Consider the following 6,000-nt stretch of genomic DNA (forward strand, 5'->3'; position numbering starts at 1 on the left):
ATATTTTAGAGAAAGAAAAAAAAACAAGCGAATATTCGACTTCGGTGAACAACGTCGAATAGTGCCCTAGCTCAAAGTGAGGTGAACAAGTCAGACTCTTCCTGAGGAGGACGCGGGGGACACTCAGAGAGCTGTGACCAAAGCATTCCCCAGCAGCAGAGGCGGGGCCGCCCCGCTGTGGCCGTGGACACAACACACGCCGGCAAACAAGGACAAAATGTGTTACAACAAGTCAGGGACGTGCAGAGAATGTTAGAGAGGCAGGGGCTGAAAATTCAAAAAAGGGCCTTTTGGTGAAAATATCGATAGCGTGTGAATAGTGTCGCACGCGTTGTGAACTTGAAGGTTGGCTATTTTCGGAGCTCGATCCCACACTGAACTAAGCATAACCAAGTGAATACTGGAGATGTGGCGTACGCCGTACGGCATAGATTTCTACACAGAGAGGGCAATTCTTTCAACATAAGATGCTGCATTCAAGTTAAGGAGATTTTGGAAAAGGAAATTATCTTGAATGCCGCCTTCGGGTATGGCAATGGAAAGGGGGGCATTTGCATTTCTTTCACTGCATTCATGGTCTGGAGAGGGCAGTTTTTACAGACGGATAAAAGGGCAGGGGCTCAAGCCCCCTTTGATGTCTATGTGTGCACGTGCCTGCAATGAGTCCTCGCTCTTGAAACACTTGAAGGTCAAAAACCAAAGTGCCAGCTGTGCAGTGGGATTACTCCAGACGTCAACATGTGGGAAATTAATTCTGTGTAGGCAAACAACACACACCATGCATGATGGCTCGCCAGACAAGACATGTACCTATTAAAAGAGTCGCAACATCTTACACCAGGGGTCTTCAACAGGGGGTCCGGGACCCCTAGGGGGTCCCCAGAGTTACTACAGGGGGTCCTCCAAATCTTTGTGTGATAGAAACCTTTTTTCTCCTAACCACTTGAACCCTAACGTCCATATTCTGAGAACTTTAGCCAAAAATAGCAGATCTACAAGCTCACAACGCCTCGCAGAGCTTGTAGATCGGCTATTTTTGGCAAAGAGGTTTGGTGTAGAGGAAAAAAAAGAGAATACTAAGTACAGAGTGAAAGTTCAAGTTTATTAAGTATTGATGCGGCTCAAGTGGTTAAATATCTGAAAACACAAATTGACATGAATCCATAATACACTGATGATTGTGCTGTCAAACGATTAAACTATATGGAATCTATGATAAGGTTGTGGGCAATGTGGGGGTCCCTGTTTCATCTCTCTCTCAAACAAGGGGTCCTTGGCCTGAAAATGTTGAAGATCCCTGTCTTACACTGTTCAACACAGACCACCACAGAACCTTGAAGAACGGTCAGATGTAGGGAAGAAAACGTTTTGTGGCCGCGTTGCAGCCTTCTAAACGCCCATTCATCAAGGGAGTGTTTTGTTGTTTCTTTCCGGCACTGTGCCACTCTTCTTGCTGGGGCAGTATAACAGATTGTTTAGCTCATTGAAAAACATCAAATGGCTCTGCCTCTGACCCCCTTTTGTTGGTGGAATAATTGTGTTTTCATATTGAGTCAATAAAGGGGAGGAAGGAGGGCGATGTGGTCTGCAGCACGAGAGAACCATGACAGATCTCCTGACAAACAAACCGCTGTAAGGCAGATGTTTCAAATGCATTTAAATGTTTCGGGACGTGCGTGCGCGCGCGCGCGCGCGCGCGTGCGTGCGTGCGTGCGTGCGTGCGTGCGTGCGTGCGTGCGTGCGTGCGTGCGTGCGTGAGAGTGTGCACATCGGTATAGAAGGAAGAAACTGAGGGAACTAAACCAGTAAGACTCCCTAATCGGGAGATAAGCGACCATTAGGTTGCATACACAAAGTTCACAAACCTTAGAAGGCAGTCGTAGCCAATCAGGAGGGAATATGGGAAATGGGACCGATCCATGTTGATGACATGACTTTAGAGACAGTGTACCGCTTTGCGTGATGTTTGCGTGAAAATGTTTTTGAAAAAATCGGCCTGATGGTGGCGCTAAATGGGCCAGATCCATGTTGATGACATGACTCATTGCACTGAAACAGTACAAAAATATGATGTCAGTACATTCTTGGTGTAATTTCCAAAGCACTATGATTACAGCAGTATATCTATGAATTAAGTGAGGGGACCTGTGCTCAAAACACGTGTAGTTTGAGTGTTTGGGGCCCATCTGTCATTACAGTATCTGTCTCCTGTTTGCGTCAGGCTAGTAAAGAGTGCTTCTCCCCTCTCCTGTTTGGAGGTAAAACAATGAGACTGTGGCTTAAAAAAGGAACTCTATCTTGACGCACTCCTTCCTGTGACTGTTTTCAAGTCTTTCAGCGAAACCAGAACAAGGGGAGTGGAGTGACCGAACATATGGACATTATTTTTCTCTCTGTCTCTTCCCTGTATTTTACCCAGTGTTTAATTCATTTGGGATCCATGAAGTTTCTTTAAGTGGAATGTATTATTATTATTATTATTTGTCCCTGCTTTACACAGTACAACAGTCAAATAATCTGTGTTAATCTGAGCACACATATGTTATCTTCATTATTTATCTATCAGTCAAGTTCTCCTCCACAGTACAAAGGCCAATGAGGTGCAGCCAAAGTTTGTTTATGCTGTTTTGTATTTTAGGCACTCATGTTATTTAATATTCTAGGTGTATTCTTCATCATCATCATCATCATCATCATCATTCTTCGAGAGTGAGGTCTAGCCAACACCAACTCGGGATTCCTGGATCGCTGCCGTCCACAGTCTCCTATCCAACATCAGGTTCTTGAGCTCTGCAGTGTTGTGAGCAGAGCTGTCGCGCCGCAGCACGTCTACATAGGTGGTTCGCCTTTTTCCCCTCCTGGCTTTGCCCTGGATTGGCTCCCATAGGGTCAGTTTATTAGCCTCCAGCTCTGGGTGCCTGACACAGTGTCCTGCCAGCCTCATCCTTCTTCCTCTGACCTTGTCCGTGACCCGTGGTAGGTCTCCATAGAGGTCCACATTTCTGATGCGGTCCGTCCATGTGACACCTTCTTAAAGGAGTAGTTCACCCCCAAAATGACTTTTTTTCTATTGATTAGCCTACTCATGCCATGGAGAGTAGAGTTCAATAATATTTTTTGGTTTTTGTCACATTCCTAAGACAAAAATTTGATTCGAGTAAATTTACCCCCATTGATTCCGGATGGGGACCCGTTTCGAAACGGGTCCCCATCCGGAACGAATGGGGGTAAATTTATTGTTATCACATTTTTGTCTTAGGAATGCGACAAAAAACTAAAAATATTATTGAACTCTACTCTCCATGGCATGAGTAATCAATAGAGAAAAGGTCATTTTGGGGGTGAACTACTCCTTTAAGACCAGTAGGCCTGTGCCTATTCAAATAACGTACAGTACAATACAATTCACTTGTACAGAGCACAAATAATAAACATAATAATCGTTCCCATTGATGATGTGCACATTTACACACAGATGCCAACATGTACACAAACTCATCCACATACAGTACATCTGTGGAAAGTCTACAGTATATGGCCTGCGCTGCCTTTAGTAAGCCAGGATCTTGTCACCTTTCAAGTTTATGGGCGGACCAGGCAGCAGGAACAACTCTTGTGTCACAGCAGTGTAAATATAGCTTCACATCACATCATGGCCAGGAAGAAAACACTGCTGGAGGCTTGTTTTTCTGCTTCTGAGACACCCTTCCTGTAGAATGACAAACAATCCCTAAATCTGTTTATGGCAGGTTCTCAAAATGTCATTAAATAGCCATCTTCATTTACAGGCTTCTATTTGGTTAGTAGATTAAGAATCCATTCAGAATGGGTATTGTGTAGCATTATTTTATGCTTTAACTTTTGAAAAATAGCAGATATACAACAAGCTCACTCGGTGCCGCGCTGCAAGCTTGTAGATCTGCTATTTTTTTTAAATCGTGAAAATTATAATTTTTACCCGATTCTATAAGTGTCTTTTGAATCCTTCTAAAGTTTTTTGAAAAACCTGTGTTTCTATGTCAGCAATCTGGCTATAGCCATTGTCAAAGAAAAGGTCATTTTCACTTAACTGGAGCTCAGTTAGTCTGTTCTTGAGAGATGTCAGTGGTTCTCAAACCTTTTCATGTGAAGGACCCCCAAAATGATATTTATTTGGCCACGGACCCGCATCTCAAAATATTTAGTTCCAGGGACCACCCAGAAGCAAAATTTTAGTTACAAACATTCGCATTGAAAACACATATATTCAAAGATTTGCACACATTTTCACGACTTTTTCAAAAATAGCAGATCTACAAGCTCGCAGCACGGCACTCGGTGCCATGCTGTGAGCTTGAATATCTGCTATTTTTCACTGGTTAAAGCATTCAATAATTCTAGGCCTAAATGGGTTAATTTAGGAGTGGACTGCCTGTGGAATGCATTGCAGACTGCCCATTGTTCATCTAATACATTTTTAAGTCGTTTTTCATAATTATATTTAAAGCATATCTACAGTAAACTAAATCATGGGACACACAAGGGGATTTATGAATTGAAACAGTATCAAATAATAGCATGTTGCTTTGACTCAATATAAGTGTAATAAAGAAGGACACAGACAGACCAGTAGGTCTACTCCTGTTTGCATTGTGAGGAAATAATTCAGCTTTAGGTAACTTTATCAATCCCATTAGGGGCCAGTTAGTTTTATACAAGTACTCCAAAGAGTGGAATGTGGAATAATGATCTTAAAGGGGAAGACCACCCATTTTCAATATTGAACTATGTCATTAACACAGCCATTTACAATATGCGTTTGCGCCTATACTGCCAGGAATATTATTAATTTTTCAGAGTCACAGTAGATCTCCCTTATATGCATGACATTTTGGTAGGCTGTAGTCTATATAGTGTACACTAGATGTCGCCAGCGATTAAGGTCTCTGGCGATTGCTAGAAGGCCTCAAATTAGCAACCAGTCCATTCACTTAGCATTAGCGTTAGCATGGAACGGCCCGGGACCCGTGCACGCCATCCGCGCTCTTAAAAAAAAAAAAAAAGTATCGACTATGTGCCTTAGATGCCCAATTGACGCACAGAGCCTTCAAACCGGATCAAGATCCGACGTTTAGAACGTGAGATAGAGCTGAGTTGCTGTAATGGCTTCCAATGTAAAATATATGCTCGGGTACATGTTTGACACGCTCGATTTCCGGTTTCCGGCGATGACGTCACTTCCATCGCAGAATCCTTGCTGAAGCTTATATGAAGCTAGAATGGTCATTTATAGCTCAAAAAATGTCAAAAAAATACCAAAATCATCAGAAAATGATCCCCAAGGCGACGTTTGGCGATCTGGCACGGTTTGGCGTCCTCAAAATGGCGATGAAAGGCGATTTGGCTAAGAATGAACTCATCTGGTGCCGATCCCGAACTAGTTCGGCTTTATTTCAATCCAATACAATCTTTTTTTTATTAATTCACTTACCCCGAGCTGCTTGTAGAGTCGTGGGTGGTCCTGGCTCGCTAGCCGCTAGCCAGCTAGCCGTTCTACTCTGTCCGACGATATATTCCATTAAAAATGGTTTAAAATACATTTTTGAGCTCCCCAATGTTCACCCGATGTTCGGCGCCGCTTCCGATGAGTACACGAGTGTGCCGATCCCGAAGTAGTTCGGCTTTATTTAATTAAATGAATAAAATGATAAGAGGCCTTCTGAAGCCTGGCTTGATTTTTGTAGCTACTAGCCGAAAGCTAACAACGTCCCGGCCGGCCGTAATTTGCGAACGCAATCGCCAATCTCCGCCTAATCCAATGAAAGACCGCATCTTTAAAGGCTTATATCTCTTTTTTGTGTTTTAGGAAAGCGGCGCGAGGTTTATTTACGGCGAAATCGCCCAAAAATGATCTTTTAGATGACAAAATGGGAATAGCCATTCTGTCAGCATCTTCATCCGGGACATTTCCATGCCGTGCATCAACGTGAGCACGTCAGGTCCTGGAAGCTGAAGTCCTGG

The sequence above is a fragment of the Nannobrachium achirus genome, assembly GCF_963921795.1.
Source record: "Nannobrachium achirus genome assembly, chromosome: 6".
Lineage (NCBI taxonomy): Eukaryota > Metazoa > Chordata > Actinopteri > Myctophiformes > Myctophidae > Nannobrachium > Nannobrachium achirus.